The sequence below is a fragment of the Ctenocephalides felis genome, unplaced genomic scaffold (assembly GCF_003426905.1).
Source record: "Ctenocephalides felis isolate EL2017-DRISC unplaced genomic scaffold, ASM342690v1 CF-g0.4_SCAFFOLD_01604, whole genome shotgun sequence".
NCBI classification, from domain to species: Eukaryota; Metazoa; Arthropoda; class Insecta; order Siphonaptera; family Pulicidae; genus Ctenocephalides; species Ctenocephalides felis.
In genome coordinates, this window is record NW_020537758.1 from 40,626,017 (window position 1) to 40,646,505 (window position 20,489).

Sequence of the window (20,489 nt, forward strand, 5' to 3'; positions counted from 1 at the left end):
TGAATCATGAAAATATAAACAGAATTTCTACACTTTCTGAATTCATTGGAACTTTCATCTGACATCAGTCAATCAATCAATCAAATAATCAAAATGTATGTACGATCTTCCCTAAAACATGCGTTTGTAGAGATATCAATAAATCTTACTGCCATATTTTCCAAAATTGATATACTTTTCTGTAATTTTGGCCATATTATTTATAGTATCTATTCATACTCTGTTACAATAACTAATAATATTTCAATTTATCTGATAATTTTAGTTAATAATATAATTAAATCTTCACTTCGAAAATAAACGTATGACCACTCCCCCAGGAAGAGAAAAGTAAATTAATTGGTTTGTGGTGGTCCATACCATGGACCTGCCTTCGGGCAGACTTTTATTTATTATTATTATAACTCCTCCAACAAATAATTGGACGAGTATCTTACTATTACAATTTTCTTAATATACCATGAAGTGAATTTTCATAAATATCTGTGAATATTGGAATAATAATTAATTCATTGTCAATATCAAAATGCGTTCCAGTTATATTATCGAAATAATCCTGCAAACAAGTTGTTGCTTGTTTTATTTCTGTCGAGATACCGTATACCAATACAAAATTGCGATATAAAACCTAAGGGATGTCACCCCAAGTAATTTTAGGGTAACCTACCTCACATTAGTTAGAAACTCACACACAATTATATGTGTATTCCTCATCGGCATCTCACCCTAAATATAATCGATATTCTAGTCTACACAATAGACCAGGAACAATGTCAAAAAAATCAGGTTTTGATCTGGTACATGAATATTTTGGAACTTATGCACAGAAACCTGTAGAGACAAAGTCGTACAAGTATTTCCTCGTTCGGTGATTCATTTATATCTTGATCCTTGTGTAGAATCTTATGCGTTTTTATCACGTTATTTAATTTTTTTTACATATTTCTCTAATATATTATATGTACAATACAATTTTTTAATTGTATATAAATTAATCCATTTTTAAACAATGATTTTTTAGAGTGGCGAAATGAAAAGTCAAATGCAAAACGAGCTTTAAGCTTGGAGTGTCCATGAAATATCTATAATAAAACAATTTAATTTTACTTATTTTGCTTATACACGTTTGTGATAATTTTAGTACAATTCTTCTTTATATTTCATTATACAATATATAATTTTTACAAATATGTTTTTATATAATAACCATATCATTTGTCAGCAGAATTATTCGCAAGAAATGTGCATCATTGATTGCTACTTACTTAGAAGTAGTATCACTGTTTGTGGACTTTAGATAATTATTTAATAATAATTAAGTAAAATCATTTTTATTATTATATGTAAATATATTATATTTATTTTATTGAAATATTGCATACTACAACACACATTTAAATTGGAATTGGAATTGCACCCTATCTAACTTGTTGAATAGAATGCATTACTTTTCAAGAGCATAAACTCAGTTAAATTGATATGACTTTTTGTAAAACATGTTTTTTAAATTTTTATTTATATTTAATATATTCTACATTTTTTATTCAGTATGTCTATTTGAAATAGAGACTCCCTATACTTTACAGTTGGTCAACATTTCATATAAATCTGATCGACCTGATTGAATTGGTAATTATATTTGGTATATATTGGTAATTATATATATTATTAATTGGTATTTATATTTAGTTAAAGATTTCTTTAATCCAACCTGTTATATTCTAGAGCTCCAAAAGTAAATGTTTTGCGTTGCAATTTTTGTTATTAGTGTCATAGGTAAAAAATATTTATTGTTTGTTGTATATTATTTATAAAATATTTTTCCACAACAAGGCTATATGTGTTGCAATATTTATTACGTCCAATTGTGAATGGATTTGCTTTTAGAGTCGCACTTAAAATAATAAAAAAAGTAATTATTTATTTATTTACAATTTTTATACTACCTTATGTTGATATTATGTTATGTACATTTTATTTTTTACATAATTTATTTTAGTTTCGATATACTGTACTATTACAAACCTTCCATTACTTTGTACTTCGCAGAAAAAGCCCTGTTTTTTGTAACTTATATGATAAAAATAATTTTTAAAAATGTTCAAGTAAAAACAATATATGTATACTTTCTCTAATGTAAAAATAATCGAGTTGATAAAGAGAATGAAGTTTATTTTGCATTGCATTATTTAAATACTAACAGCCATTATTTACTGCTAATTTTATTATAACAAACAATTCTACTATTGGTCGACCTGTACAAAAAATTTATCAAATTGATATATAATATATTTCATCAAATCACTTTATAATTAATCATTTTCTTGTTAGCAAATAATAATTTTGACAATTTTTTAAGTTTATTTTAATATTATTGTAAATATTTTGAACAATTTTGTTAATGTGACTCTTTCGTGAATGAAATTGCTTATGTAATGCATATACGCAATAACATATTTGCATATGGTACTGTACATATATATATATATAATATATAATAATATATATATTATATATATATAAACATAAGTATTATATAAAGTTTGGTACGTATGTACTTATATTAGTATATTATGTGATACCTGTACAATTCTATGCAATCTACTTTCACTTTAGGCAGGCCCGCATTTGCAAATGTGCTCTGCATATTCTATAATGGTTTCATATACATATGAATTAATATTATCAACACCAAAAACTTTGAAGAAAAAATCCTTTAACCCCTTATTTTTAATTAGTATACTACTTTGATACATTAGCTTTTTTCCATGCGAAACAATAATAAACAAATATTTTTTTAAACTGATTTGTTGGATATTGCTTTGAGATGATCTTGAAATCTTATATTCATTTCTTTAGCATAGGTTTGACATATAAAAATGACCTGAATTTGATACTAAATTATTATCTGAGTAGCGTTCCATTTAGATATGGTATACAAACATTTAAATTCAATATAAAAACAATGCAACTGCTTTAGACAATGTCAGTGGTGGTAAATTTTAAGCCTGGTAAATCCATGATAACTAAATATGAAATAATTTATTTATTTTGTTAAATAATGTATCTATCTTTCTTTAAAAAGCTGAGAATTTTTTATATTTTGTATTCAACCCTTTTATATCGCAATGCTTTCCTCCACAACTTGTTGTGGCTCCGTGATAAGATATTTTTTTATTCACTTCGGCAGGCTTGATATCAAGCAGAGGTAATATCATCGGCTTTCTTTAAAATTGATTGTTTCAAATTTGTGTTGTGTTCACTAGATAGATTAAAAAGAGTATGATTAAATAGAAGTTTGTGATCCACCGAGATGCTGCCGAACTTTATTAAAGTACACTTTGTTTATATTGTCAAGGACCAGATATATTTATTGGCTATATCATACCGAAATGATAATAGTTTTAATCGTTGTACATATATTTACATGAAATAATACGTTAATATAAACTTGAGTTAATGTTACTTGTTGAATGTTGTTTTTAAAGTTGTTACTTAGATGAAATTGAGATATTACTGAAGATACATAGTTGAAATTTCGATTAATACTTTTTACAAAGATTTGATAATATTATATTAATTTTCTGATTGGTCCGTTTAGTGGATTTAAGCGACATTCCATTACATTTTTGTATGATCAGTTGTTAACCTGAGATTTGATTGAATCGAGATCAAGAAAAAATGATTTCTTGGAAGGAAGGATTAGTAATTCATAGGATACATTATAATGAATGATTAGATTTTATGATGCTTACCCTGTTAGAAAGGTATTAAAATATATTTTAATGATTTAAAACAGGGTTGAGCTTTAGGCGTTATCAAAAATATGATTTAAAGTGGGTAGCTTCTTGGAGCGTTGCAGTAAATTGCAGTCTACAGTCATCAATATTAAAAAAAATAAAAGTTTCCTTTCTTTCTTAAGGAATTAAGATTACAACAGGTCACAGAACGCACATTATAATTAAAAATCATAATAATGTTCTTTACGTCTTTAAGGAATTAACATTGCAACAGGTCATAGAGCACACAGTTCTGATCGTTTTTTTAAATATAGAAAATATATTAAAATATAAATACGTTATTATTATATTATATCGACAAGTTTTTATCAATTATTTTTAATCTAGTGCCTAATTATTGACATTTTCTAATTATTGTTTCTATTTTTCAGTAAATCTCTACCTCCACTGTCGGTTGTATTATTCATCATGCGCTTGCAGAGTGCTATGACTAATATGTGTTGGTGAGTTAGTTAATTTTCAAGGATATAACATTGATTGTAATATAATATGCTAATATGTGCACGCTTATTTCCTACAAAACAAACTTTTGATAATGGAGATTTGCAAATGCGCACTTTCAAAAAATAATATGAAGCTACTTTGGTAGTAAGCAGACAAGCTAGTAAATGCAGCTGTAGGGTAGGATGAGTTTTAAATTTTTTCTGATTAAAGTACTTTACATGGAATATTATTACATAAGATTCTTTAAAATTTTCATTTTTAATTATCAATTGAAAATAATATAGAGATTTGAGCAGCTCCAATGTCAGAAGTTTGAAACAAATTCTTATGAGGCCTAAAGGGGGGAGGTGTTTGACTAAAAGTAATTAGTTAAAATGCATGCTGAAAAGATATCATTTAAATTATTAAATAAATATTATTGTTATTAAAATCTTTTATTATCATTGATAATTGTTTATAAACATTATCCAAATGTTTATTACATATTTTAAAATAACGCTTTACCAATGATTTTCATCAAATCTAGCTTCCTTATCTGTATAAGAGCAAATTCTATATCCAAAAAAACTCTATATTCATTCATTGCGTAAAGTAATGTGTATATGATCCTTTTTATTTTCGCTATTGAACTCTCGTGAACTCTACTGGTTCGAAGTAAACTAAAAAAAACTGAAAAAACACGTCAATAAAAGCAACAAGTTTTGATAAAAATTCGTTCTCAGAAACATGATGTCAACCGCGTTATGCATATTACAGACAGTATGGAAATATGGGAGAATAATGACCAGCGAATATGATTTGTATTTTGATTAACTTTTTAGGAACGATGATTAAAATTTTTAATATTCAGAGCATGATCGAATGCATATAAATCCATAATTATGCCAGGCTCTTCAATTTTTGTACCCAAGGATTTTCTTACCTCATATATTGTTGTTTCTTATACTATAATCTATAGACCACAAATATTTATTTTTGCTCTGTGAATTTATTCTCTTTTCTAAGAAATGATATTAATTAGGAAAAGGTGTATTAGCAAATATTTTTTCAAAAAGTTGTTATTTAGGCGACAGACCCAGAAAACTGTTGGATTTTGTACAAATATATGAAAACTGTTGAAATTGTAATATGATTAATAAGATTCTCTCGAATAACCTTTTAACACCTGCCTGACTGAGATATGAAAATAATATATAAATAAATAATAAAAAAAATCAGATAATAATAAAAAAAAAACTAAAAAACTAATAGGGTGAACATTCAAAATTATATATTTGAAGAAAATAAAAATGAATATAAAGTTAATATATTTACTTAATTTACCTAATCAAGAGTTACAAATTAATGAAATAAATATTAACAGATATTTTATGTTTATATTGATATTATAGGGCCGCACTAATATAATATAATTTAGATTTCCGTACCAAATTTTTGCAAATTACTAACACAGACCATTTTGATTATTGTAGTATATTTGCAAATATTTGTTTTTTACATGTTTTATCTTAGTCCGGTACGTTGCTTAGTGTTAAAAAATACAGATCTAAAAAAAGAGGTAAAAACATAATAATCAATTTTTTTTTCAAAAAATTTTTGGTAAAAAAATATTTGTACATAAGACAAGAAGTCCCAGCTAATTTCTATATTGCCAAGGTCATAAACCTCAAATTTCTGTTTCCACTTATTGTTTGTTTCTAGTCAAGATCCTATTATTTCATATAAAAGTATAAAATTTTCCGTTGCCTTACAAATCTTCATATGTTTTATCCAAATAGATATGCGTGTGTTCCGCACCGTGTGTGTTGTTCTGTATGTGTCATATCGAAGAATTGGATTAATTAAAGAGAAATTCTCTATATGTTCTTTTACTAGTACGTAGTTCATGAAATTTAGGGAACTATGGGGTAAAACGACATATATTACACATTAAGGTAGTACATTGAAAAGTCACAGAATGAGCATTTTATTAAAACATATGTAAATATAATGTGTAAAATAATTCTTAAGATTTAAGTTTAATTATGAATAAATAATGCTTAATAAGCGTAAATTATAATATTTCTGCTTAAGCAGTCAAGCCATTTTTTCACAGTAACATCACTCATGTTAATATGAAATGATACAATTAATATGGAATGATACATACAATTATTTTGAAATCTTGATCACACAATATCTTAATACTTTTTTATATTAGAACCTTTTTTTGAAATTAGTATGTATACTTTCTACCACCGTCAACCAAGTAACAATCAAGAAAATAATTTTATAAACAATACCAAAATATTTAAAAATGAAGAAAAAATAGAAATTGTATATAAAAATAGTACATAATAAAAAATAACTTAAAGAAAAGTGTTATGAACAAAAATAGCAAATACATCATATGAAATATAAAATATAATTTTGTAAATAATTTTTTCTCTATACATTAAATATTGAGATACTCTCGATTTTGATAGTTTACTTATTCAATTCAAATTTTAATAATTTAAAAAAAATTATGTAAAGGTATGGTAATTTAAAATAATTGCAAGGTTTAATTAACATTAAAGTTGTATATATATTTATGCATAAAAGCTTATATTACAATCTTGTAATTTCAAATTCGTTATTTTTACGGACTTTTAAATCTATTTATTGATTAAATTCATTTATATAATAGTTGCCTTCTAATTAAAAAGTTATAATAATTTCTGAGATTTTAGATGTTATTCACATATTTTCATCAATGGTTCTTACTAACAAATAAAGATTAGAGTTGCCTAAATCTATTACATTTCATGCCATACTTTTCCATTTCATTAGGCTTATGTCACTCCATTCCATTTGATGCCATATTTTTGATGTGATTTTTATTTTATGCCATTCTATCCATCTACACATTCTATTCCTTTTTATGCCATTATATTCCGTTTTCTGCTGCTCTATACCATTTTATGCCATTCCATTCATGTTCATTCCATATTACATTTTATGCCATTATTTTTTATTTTATGCCATTTCATGTCATTCTACTCTAATTAATGCCATTAGCAATAAAGTGAAATTTATTAGAATCAATTTAGTTTCCTGCAGATCAAAGCATAATAATTTCTGAGATTTCAGATATTATTCATATTTTTTCGTTTAATCAATTTTTCAACTATTACAAATTATATTCTACATTTACTACTAAAAGTGAGCCGTTTGCCCTTGATTTCCCGTACACTTGCGCAAACAGTCAGTACCCACGTTGTGCTGGATTGCTTTGTGCTTTCTCTTGTCGCAGGTGAAACTTGAATCTATTATAGACACATTCACATTTCCCCATCACAACACATCAAAATACTATCAAAAACAATTCGAATCATGTTATATTAGATATTATGCTGTACTGGAAATTTCTTGCATCTTTTTTGTAATTATATTAATTGTTAAGCAATGACTCCAAAAGGAGTGATATAATAAATAATATTTTCTCTTTTCTTCACTAGCTTTGCATGATGTTGATTATGATATTTTTATCTATATAAATAAAAATCATATTGCTTCTTGTATTTTGAAGGTACTTAAATTGTTCAATTGTAAAATTTGATAGAGCAGCACAGTAGTTTAAATTAATTGCCAATCGATAGAACTTTTTTTATACCAAAATATGTGTGCAAATATGAAATATATTATGTCTAAATATATGATATAATCCATCTCTCATATAAACCGCATCGAACGCCATTGAACTAATTTCATAATGAGCTTGCCACATTGTCACTAATATAATAAAATATTGATGTCACAAGAAGACGTGCAATTCGAAGAAGAATTTTGTTTAATAATAAGCAAAGGAATAAACTATGTATATCACACGTACGTTTGGAATTGCGAATACTCTGACTCATGTTCCAGCTGAAGCATTACTCACAATTTGTTCGTAGAGTAAATATTTATTTGAATTGATTGAGACTCATTTTTTATTGCAATTGTTTATACTGCACAATTATATTTTTGTAAGCATACCACATGGCTGAGAAATGTATACACATATATGCTGAGAGCTTCACATTTTTTTATTATTTTCTCTCTACTGGTTCATTGATGGATTAAATATTGTACTTTTCAGACATTTTCTTCTATGTTTCCATATTTTAAACTTCGGCTTTCAGTCATCAAGTTGCCAATCATCTGCGTCCTTAGTTGATATTATGCAGGAGACACTCTTTTTTCTATGGGATCCAATCAAGTTTTCTTTGCATTTCATAATTGTGTTCAAAAAAGTTGCTTTTTTCCTACACTTTATAGTACGATCTGGTTTATTACTGTGTTGATTTTAGAACCACTTTTTAAACCATTTGAGGTTGTTTTTGCAGGCTTCTGTTTGTGCAAATCCAGACTAATTTTTCAGCCAATTAGGAGCATATTATAGTACTCCATGATTTTGAAGACTATGTTCTGAAATTTTTGTATTATATTATATCTATGTTGGTTTTATGTGCACTAACCATTAATTAATATTCATAGCACCAAATTGGCATAATTGTGTGTTTTATAAAGGAGCAGCTTATTATAATATGGTATAAGTTTGAATTTAGCCTCTGGTAACCTGTAAAGCTTTTTGGTTGAGCCAAGACTTCTAATCGATTCAAAACTATAATTGTCTCATGCTGCAGTGACGTTTTGTTTTATGGATCTTGTGAATGGGTTCTATACAAGTTGTATCAGAGCTTTTGTTAGAGCTTTCAATCGAGGAGTATTCAAAAAAGGAGTATTCTTAAAAGTTATAAGTTATGCAAATTGTAGATTGAGACAGAATTGAGACAGTATAATGAATAGAGACAGTATATTAAATTGAAAATTTATTGAGACAAAATAGAGACTGCTCTATAATTAACAATAAGACTGATGATAAACTGCCTAGAACTTTGCTCTCTGTGGAGTGAATAGTGCCCCAATAGGGTTCCTTCTTTTGTGTTACCATAATTTGGCTCCGAGTTGATAGCAGAGAAACAGTATACATGCCATGATACTCATACTAAGGGGGAGTCCATTAATCTCGTGTGGTATTCAGAAGAAGGAGAGGTTTGATAAAAAATCACGCGTATTTATCTTTTACATAATTTTTTATTTAAAAAAATCCAAACATTTCCAAAATAAAATAAAAAAAATTACATTTTTTTGTAACTAAAAATACACGTAATGTTTGATGAGGGAGAGGGGTAATTTTGAATATCACCACGTATCACCAAAGGGGAAGGGGGTCCAAAAATCCCTGAAAAAACGATCACGTGAACAATATACGCCCCCTAAGGCGCCAATTAAACTTCTAATATAAAAACGTTATTCAAATGTTTGGTTTCTTGCACAAATGTACTACAAAATTTAATACGAATATTGTAGAAAGATACAACTTTTATCTCATGTTTAAACATTAAAATAATTTTCAAAATCTATCATAACTATCCACTTCAGCCTAAGATCATCGGAATCATAATACATTCTACGTGACCGAGAGTTTGTAAGCATAAGAGTAGATACTCGTCATACGACTTCATGACGAGTATGTGAATCATAACAATTATAGATAACGGAATATTTATTTAAGAAATTTGAAATTTTGAAATATTTATGCGACTCTGTTGCAATTCTATGCTAAAACGTCATTTTATGGAAAAATGATATTCCGGTATTATAAAAAGCTTCATTTATCAGTACTTACAAGTATTTCCCAAATTGCTGATGTGGTAATAACATAAAGTATGGGAATGAGATTCTGTTAAATTTGATAAAATTTAATATACATTTACTTTGAATTACAATTACAACTTAATTTCTGTTTCCTTAAAATTTAGGGTTTCCCGTGGCTTACTGGTTAGAGCTTCAGCTTTTATTTGAAAATATAGATCGAAATATGTTTACAACTTAAGAGTCCTATATGCTCAGGCAATCTGACATCAAGCAGCGTGATGCCCATTTTAAATTGAAAATATAGATCAAAATATATTTTCAATTAAAAATAAGCCCATTTTGCAATGTGAAATGGAAATCAAAAAAACTCTCACACTATTTCTTTCATTAATCAAGTTGCAGTTTCCTTTTTGCCCTCACAGACCTGCCTTAGGGCAGTACTACCAATTAAAATGTTGTTGTGATGATACTTTTAACTACTTGGATTTTTAGAATACAACTTAAAGATTAGCCTATCTCTATTTCATACAAAAATTTGGTATCAGAATTCCTCTAATACTGATGATTTCTTAGCACGAGGCAGCATTGCTGAGGAGGCGCTAATTTCACTTGAAAACATGTTGATGAGGAATCATGAATTATAAACTTCATGCATTTTGTTATAATTTATCAATATTTATTGAAATAGTGGCAGTACGTTTTACCTATATAGCATAAATAATAATGATAATAATCATCATTTTGCAAGTGAAATCATAGTAAGAGCCTATAGAAACGCTTCCGTTTTTTGTTTAAAATACGCGTAGATGTTCGTAAGTTGACCTATAATATTTATTCTCCTATAGTTGAAATATGTTCTAAGCGGATGGCCGCATTGTGTATACGTACACAACAACTCACTTTCCAATTGTAAATCTGAGAAAACGTAAGATTCAGTGCTGACAAATCGCAGGTTTCGTGTTAATAATTGTACACAGTCATATTAGCAAAATTTGTAGCTTAAATATCAATTATGGATCTACTTGGCCTTTACCATCTATGTCATTTTACAAAAACCAGAAGAAAAATTGAGGTATATTTTTAAACGAGCTTTTATGGAATGGGTTATAATTTATTTTAATTACATAATTGTCTGATATTTATATGCCATTCTAAATTATTCTTTTTCAAATAATGGTTGTCACTAGTTGTATAAATGCACAAAGACAAATATCACATAGATCCCATATTGTACCCAGTGCTGGATTTACAGTAGGGGCAATCGGGGCTACTGCCCAGGGCGGCAAATTTTGGGGGGCGGCAAAATTTGGATAGTGAGAAAAAAAATCTATACAATATAATCAACTTTTTTTAACAACATTTTTTATTTCAAGAAATACAATTAACAAAACATAATACGAATGCAATGCAAATTTTGGGTTGAAATAAACGATAACTAAAATTTATTATTTTGCCTTGCCTCCTTCTCCGAACGTAAATTATCACACTGGTTAATAAGTTATCAAATTTGGCAATTTGGCTAATATAAAGATCCGTAAACAAGCTGAAAGTTTAAGAAAAATAAGTTCTTCAGTTCTCGAGCCCTCTTAAAATGACGTATACTTCCAAGCTTATAGCGTCGAAAAAAAATTTAAACCAGTGACTCATGGCTTTGTGCCTTAAGACAAATTACTGAAACATCCCCTACTGAAAATTGCATTTTATAAAGAGCTTTCAATTTTATAGAAAAATGAAAAAAAAGACATAAAACACATTTTTTGTATTTTCAAATTTTTCGAAAATTATGAACTTTTTGCAAAAAAGAGAAAAAATATTGAAACTCAATTACCATTTTTCGTAATTGCCTGTACCAAAAGCTAATCAGCACGTCTGCTCATCAATACAAATCTAATGTTTTTTAATTATTCAAGTCGATTTCGAGAGCACGGATCAACCGATTTATGATTCAATTCCTATTGATAAGGAGACGTGCTGATTAGTTATTGGTTAAGGCAGGTCCAACTGAAAATGATAATTTAGTTTTTGAGAAGAAAGCGTCCAATAACATTCAAAAAAAATTTGCAGAATAAATAACTGCTTAAATCTGTGGGGAGCAGGTTTAGCGGTTTCGATGATCCAATAAAAAAATTTGAAAAAGAAACATTTGGCGGACAAAAGTGATTATAAGACATATGCACATTAAATTATCAGATATTTTAAAGATATTATAATAATAAGTATAAATTTTGTTTGCATTTATATAAGTTCTGTAACATTGTTTATCCGTTAGACTGCGACGCGGCGCTTACGCGCTTCTATATCTTGTACCTCGTAGCCGAAGCAGGGCGATTGCTTTAAAAAAAAGTTCGAAAGTTCGTAAAATTTCAGGGATGGGGCGGCATTTTGTCAGTGCCCCGGGGCGCCAAATTTCTAAATCCGGCCCTGATTGTACCCCTCTAAAAGTTCCACTAGATATAAGAATTCCAGTTCTTAAAGTTTCTAAGAATTGAGACTTCCAACTAAATAAATAAATTTCTTCAAATAAAATAGATTATTATTGGTAAAATTTATATAATTATTACAATAAAATATTAAATTGGGAGCTAAAATGTTTATATATTGCACTGCTCAGATATTTATCAAAGAAGTAATAGAAGAAAATAGCGCTCTAAAATTAGTCAATTATTAAAGAAATTAAGTTAATAATAATAGTTTGAGAACATATACTTTAGTTAGTAAATTATAAATTTCGAAACCTAATGAATTTTATTACTTATAGAAAGTTTTTAATTCAAACAAAGTATGAATATCTGACGGACAACAATGTAGTATTGAGATAAATAAAAATAGTTTAAAGTACAATTCATCAAATTCAAATATTAGTATTTTTATTTAAGTATTTTTAAATATATTATGAATAAAGTCACTAGTGAAATGAAAAGTTAGGCTAAGATACACAAATAGAGCTTAATTTTATCTATATCAGTTGATTAGCACCAAAACTCTTTTGCCGGTAATTAGCTTATTTTACTCACTTGTTTTCAGATACAATGTCTTCACGTTTTGAAGGTTTCTGAACATTGTGGCATACTTTAAAAAATGGATGTATGTGTGCGTGTGTGTGTATGTTTGGATACAATTTTTCGTCTACGATTTCGGGCACACGAATCAACCGATTTGAATGATTCAAAAAACATTCGATTCTTACAAAGTTATACTTCAAATATTAATTTTAAATATACAATTCAGTTTGAAAATGTAAGAATTATATATTCAGATAGATTTATGATGGGTCGTTTGTGAACGATAAAATATATAGTGATTATAATTATCTATTTGAAAATTTTTAAAACAAATGTTATTAATGATTGATCAATATTTATTGACTACTGATTTTCTTTTCTCAAATATTTATTTCTAGTACAGGAAGTTGCAGCAATTTGCCTTAAGGCACGATGCTATACACCACTAGTTAAGCAAAATAATCAAACTAATAAGGAGTATTATAAAGAACACTATACTGCTATGATAAATGAAAGAGCTTTACTCTCTTTTGATGGCTTTTTCATTTTATTTGGTAAAATTGTTCAGCACTGTTAAAATTGTTTGAACGAACGACAAATAATTTTGCTTCCTTGTGTTAACCATCTCTTTATTTTGTGATAAAACTACTAGAACATTTTGGCTGATATGTTTTTGTCCCATTTGATTTTTTACAAAACTTGTTCAAATCAATATTACGTTTGTCTGCCCTGTTTGTCGCGGACAAATGTTTATATACAAACGATAATGGAATATTGTGAGACCCGTACTTGTTGCATCATATTAGCGAACCATTCTAAATATATGTGTATTGCGTTATTTGCCCATAAATTACACGAACACATATTAAACACGAAGATGAAAAGGTCATCTCATGCTTATATTCATTTATCATAATAGAAACGCTAGTGGTAAATCGTTGACTAAATTTAAATAACCGGCTATTTTCCATATTTTGGAAACAACTTTTTTTTCTGCAAAATTTTCAAGTGAAAATGGATATTATTATTGCTCGAATAAAGATATTATTATTGCTCGAATAAAATATCAGTAGTAATTTCTTGAATCTTTCGTTTAAATGTACTCTATTGTTTTAGCAGTCAATGACACCTGAAAAAGCAGGTGCCCAACGAATGTTCTTCGGCGGTAGCAACATATATGAAATATTCGAATCACATAAATAACGCAATTTATAAACAAAATATTTTATGATTCATTTCATATTTCAGAGAATTACAAATTGTACAAAATTTGCTATAGATAACGAATAAGCAATCATTGCTATAGAAAAAAATTGATACAGTAATATGAAATTATTATCAGAAACTCACAAGGATTATAGATTGTTGCATTTTTTTACAAAAATTATCGTAAATTGTTGCAATATTTTTATTTATAAAATTTTTGTTTTTCAAAGTGAGTATGAAAAATGTATAATCAAAAAGAAAAATACTTTACTATAATAGTAAGGTGACCATATTTTTCAAAGTCAAAACCGGGCTGGCAATTTTTAGTTATGCTAATACGGGATATAATAACAGTTTTATATATATATATTTTTATAAGAATTGCGGACTTTCAGTAAGATCTTTATTACTCGATTATATGTCATACTTTTTCATCTATGATATTATATCTTATATCGATCTATGTGTTATTCTCGCTTTTGAGTCTTATATAATATTCTATTCAATTTTATTCATAAATATTTTGAAAAATTTACCATTGTTAGTTTTTTTCATAATTTTTGTTAATTCATCTATTAATTTCGTTGGAAATTTGGAACTGTCCCGGTCAATCCAGGACTTATGGTCACCTTATAGTAATATTTTATGTAAAAATGAGCGACTTATAAAACATTTAATCACAATGTATACAAAAATATATTGTTTATTTTCTGAAATTCCTTTCTCAAAATAAAACAAGTTGTATTATAATTAATAAAATGTGTGCTTTTAAAATCCTTTCAAAATTTTATAAGGAGCGTAAAGTTATCATCAAGTACCTTTCCAACCACAAGGTTGCGGGTTCAATTTTTGCTCTACGTACACCCTGATATCAAGCAGTTTCTATATCAGTTTTTAATTCAAAATGTAGATAGAAAATATATTTCTAAGTAAATATACACTTCGAGCACAGCTGTCTAAGGAAGAAGTAGTAAAAATTTAAATGGCTCAAAAATAGAATTAAAAAAATTGAGTATAAATCAAAATGAACTAGAATATTCGAGTAAATGGCTAAATGCTAGAGTGATTTTAATAAAAATAAATTAATATTGAATTTACTGCCAAATAAGCGTAGGCCATGTACGATCAACATCTGTTTGAAAAAAATACTCCAATTTTTTTGGAAATGAATTAATGGAAAAAGTTGCATTATTTGTATCTTTATATCATTGAATCTTGAGTAATATATTCACGAGAGCTTTTTCTATTATACGTTTTCCTGTAAATGTGCTATCGGTAAAAATATTTAATAAGTGCCTGTCATTAAATTATTTCTATACCACCGTACTATTAGCATTTAAAATGTGAAATAATTATATATGCACATTTTACATATATACAGAATCGTATACATATAGTAAAATCACCTAGAAACAGTTCAATGCATCTTAGACTTCAAAATATTTTACAAAAAATAAAGATAGAGCTTGATTGTTAGTAGATTAGTCTACGATTGAATGCAAAATATTGATAATTTGGAAATCAGTTTAATTTGAGAAAAAAATTAATAAAATAAAAATAACAACCTAACAAAAAATGCAAACATTTTTTTCATTTACATACTTATCAATCTGACGATACACATTGCAGAATTGTTCAAGGACTCATTCAAGGTATTCTGAATAACTAATTAGCTTAAACATTTGAATGGATTGAATACTAAAATGAAACGAATTTCACAAAATTCTTCGGTTTTAAAGATGCTATAAAAGTATGATATTGCCATAAATCCATATTAAAGAAAAAGAGCCATACAAATTTTTTTCATACAAAAAATGAGTGATTAAAGTGAAATTTTTGCAAGGAAAAGTGCTTTAGATTAAACTTAGATGTAAAGGCATTATATATATATATATATATATATATATATTTCATTACATAATTCAAATTGATTCGTGATCGACACAGGTTCCTTGTATTATAGTAATTAAATTTATTATCTTCCGGTGTGAAATTATTCGACAAAATATAACATATAGTGAAAGGCAGTGTAGTTGATTTTAAATAATTTCTTGTTTCGAATAATAACAAAGTTTATTCAGCATTTTACAATTAACAAAACACATTTTATATTAAAAGTGCTTCTGGTCAGAAATTTACATCTAGAAAAATAATTTTGTGTAATTAAAATAACTCTCTCTTTATTTTTCAAGAGCCTTTTGATGTTTAGAAAATAAGTGTTTTATATTTTAGGAAAAAAATTCGTGATTATCAAAGAAAAAATAAATATAAATTTTCTTTGCCTTAGGGATCATCATTCAAACTAAGATTCTGATAGTATATTTCACCCAATAATAATATGAAAAATAACTCTAACCAATTTTTTCATTCAAAAAAGATTTACGTAAACATATAAAATTGGTACCTACTTGATTTTTTTTGCAACCTATATATACAAAACATTTTGTCTTTGTTTGGATATTTCCCCGTAGGTATAGTACCCATTATATCTGTCGTTGAAAACAATAATAAGTATTTAGAATATAAAAGTTATGACATAATTGTGACAAAAAAGAGGAACGAAAAATTTTCCAAAAAAAATAACTATACCACCTTACTTTCTAATAAAGTATAATAAAAGGCAGTAAGTAAAAGTAATTATTTTAATTAATGGGTATAAACCTTACCAACATAGTGAGTTATAAATAATGAATATAAATCCTATTAACAGAGTAAGTTTTCCCAATAGTATTTTCGTAAAAAGTATCTCTAGCCCCTTTCTTTATGCGAATTGATCTGTACAAATTTTAATGTTTTCTTAAAAGCTACAAAAGTCTTACTATCAGAGTAAGTTTTCCTAATAGTATTTTTGAAAAAAGTATCTCTACACCCTTTCTTTATGCGACTTGTTCTGTACAAATTTTAATGTTTTCTTAAAAGCTACAAAAGTCTTACTATCAGAGTAAGTTTTCCTAATAGTATTCTTGAAAAAAGTATCTCTACATCCTTTCTATATGCTATTTGATCTGTACAAATTTTAATATTTTGTTAAAAGTTAGCGTGAAAGCAATGAAATTGATAAAAAAAATTCAAACTAGTGCTTCTTAATGCATTTTAAAATGATATTAATATAAATAACATACTTGTCTCTTCTTTAAATTCAGTGCTATAAGCTTCCACATGTGAAAACTTTCACAATAATATATCTATATAATATTACTATTTTTTAGGCTATAATAGCCTAAAATTTCCTCCTTATATTAGAATTACATCACATCGCAGAGTAATATCTTTAAAAATACCTCATCAATATTCAGTCGAATTCACAAAGTATATGCCCTTGCTTTAATTTAAAATTGATTGAGCACATTAAACCATCTTCTACATACAAGTATACTGATGTATTCCAAGTTGTATGAAGATATGACGGTATATTTATATATGTGGACCAGTTAATTAAAGTCGTTAGCATTGAGAAATAAAATAGGAAACGACAATATGGAACAGACTATAAACCTACGCTTGGACATTAATTTAATACTGCGTCTTAAAATCCAAATGCGTCTCGTCAATATGCGAAACAAAATGTTTATTGATCAATATAATATTATATAATAATAGAAACATTAATTTTAATTCATATTTTTATTTTACAATATATAATTTAGGTAATGTGCTTGGTCATCCATCTACATAAAAGTGACTAAGAACAAGTCCAATAATGCAGCCCTTAACATTGATAATGAGAAAGAAAAACATAAACAGGATTTTTATTTATTACTAGATTTAAAGTATGATTTTTACATTTCTTTATGAAATTGATCTAACAACTTTTTTGCCAGGCTATCAGTATATTCAGTAAGCTTATTTTTATAATATACCTTAATTCCTTTACTCATTTGCTTGATCATAATAAATTAAATAAAAAAGAACATAAATTAAATGCTCATAAAGTTCCAAAAAATTCTTTACTCTATATTATAGAGCTTTATATTGTTAAAGTATAGAGTCTATACTGACTAAGAACAAGTTCAATAATACAGTCCTTAATAGTAATTATAGTACAAATAGAAAATGACAAATTGATTTTTATTTTTTAGTAGTCAAAAAAATATTCTTTATTAAAAAAATTTAATCTAACAACTTTCTTGCCAGACTATCAGGATATTCAGTCAGCCTGTTTTTATAATTCAGACTCTGCCTGAATACCTTATTTCTAGTATTATTTTTAAAAAAATTGGTCGCGTTTTTTGGACCTTTTATCGATGTTTTCTCAAAAACAATTGAGTCCATTTTAAAAATTTAAAAGCCATTTAATGAAATTTTTTGTAATTAACAGAAAAGTGAAAAATTTTCCGTCCACGTTTTAGCCAAAAATATTGAACCGATTTTAAAATATCAAAAACTATTCGAAAGATATTGTTTGGGAGTTGTGCTGATTAGTTTTTGACAAAGATCGGTCGAGCCGATATTTTGTAATTAACTGTTGAAAAAAAAAATTCTAATAAAACTTTTTATGTTAGATAGCATGGTCTTGAACAGCATACTAATCTTTTACATTTCTACGGCAAGTAGTTTAATTATATGCCAAAATTGGTGTTTAAAATTGCCTTTGTTATGTGATGTTAAATAATTATCAATTCATTAAAATTTATAATAATTAGGTACTAATTTTAGGAAATACAAGCACTAGTGCTGTGCACTATGAAATATAATTACAGATATCATAAATATTTCTGAGATCAATTGGAAATAGGAATATTTAGATTCAATTGATAGCTATAAAATTATTATCCAAATAAATAGTTGAAAATTTTATCTAAATATCTAAATCTCAAATTCGGTTGACTAAATCAATTATTACACATTTCGGGAAGTTCATACAACTTGCCTTAAGGCTAAATGCCACTTTCAACTAGTTTTTAATTGATATGATTTATTACTCTACATAAATCCGTTTAGAATATTTTCAAAACTATAGAAGTAACCTTCTCAATTATTTATATTATTAACAAATGTATTATAAAATCCTTATCTGATATCCACGAAATAATTTTTGTACTTTTTAAATTGAAGGAGCTCAAACATTTTATTCTGGGATCTTTTGCAAGTTTATGTCTGGTGTTGTAGTAATTAGTTTTCAAACATAGAATAAAAATGCAAAGATATAGTAGAAATGAATATAATTCTGATATAAATAATAATAATGGGTGCTCTACCCTAGGGCTGCTCCGTGAGCTGAGTTGAACTCAAACTCGAATTCTGATATATTATTTATATCAGGAAGTAAATGTGCACTAAATTGATTAAAGTTTGACGTGATAAATAAATTAAATGAAGGAAAATTAAGTATATACTATCTAATCAACGTAATATACCAATGAAACATATGTAATCGTCTGCGCAAATAACTGATATCGCTAAGCTTATCTATTCCAGAAGGTTACAGGTGACATAGACTAATGTTTTAGATTTATCAATAGGTTATATCAGGGACATATGACAAATTCAATTCCTGCATAATAACTTAAGAATGCCCGATCTTGTAACCGTAAGGTGCCGGGTTCAAACCTCACCCATGTCCTGGATAAAAGAAGAAGATAATTATGATCTCAAATTATGATGAACATTTCTTATAATAAATTGAATTAATGAAAAAATATACCTAAACATGGTATATGTGGCCATATGTGGCTAAATGTCTTGAATCTTGAATCTTGAATCTCTATTTTGTGAATTTTTGCTAGTATGAAATTTTCCTAAATGTGAAATGTATATTATTTTTTATTGATTGGATGCCAAATTAATACATAAAATAATAATAAAAGCAAGAAAAGGTACTTAAGGTTGAAATTCGTTATCGTCACGATGGTATTGCATACTATTCAATTTGTATGGAAATATCAGTTTTGAAAAAAGAAAAACCTATTGGAAGCAGTAAATTTCCCATCACGCAAGATAAATTGGAAATTCCGGGAGGATTTCTAAAAATTATTATGACAAATAAAATATTGGAAAACCAAAGAAGAATTTTGACTTTTAGGCCTAACAATAATGTGCATCTTTATAATTAAATTTCGCCTTCCTCTTCTATCTTGCAGACCGCACATAAATATCTTTTTTCGAACATTCTTTTAATTTAATAACACCTGTTCTTTGTGTAATTTTATCTTCGTGTTGCAGAATTTAGCGTTTTACATTGCATTTCTCTCCATCAATGCAATAATGTTGCTGCAGTTTTTGCCACCAGTATTGAAAGGTCAAATGCCAGTGCGGTTGTATTATACAATACAATAAATATTGAATATACGACTTGGAAGTATCGAACATACAGTTTTGCGAAATATTGCAGAAAGATTACGAAATATTATACTACAACTAAACAGAACCATGT

General features: G+C 27.2%; 1 protein-coding gene across 1 annotated transcript in view; it reads left to right on the plus strand.

Annotated features, from left to right (window-relative positions):
- Nucleotides 1-4,171: 4,171 nt before the first annotated feature.
- Nucleotides 4,172-20,489, plus strand: part of LOC113373772 — a gene marked incomplete at its 5' end in the record, with an annotated part of 28,468 nt that continues 12,150 nt past the window's right edge. The window contains 1 exon segment of the mRNA XM_026614049.1: nt 4,172-4,243.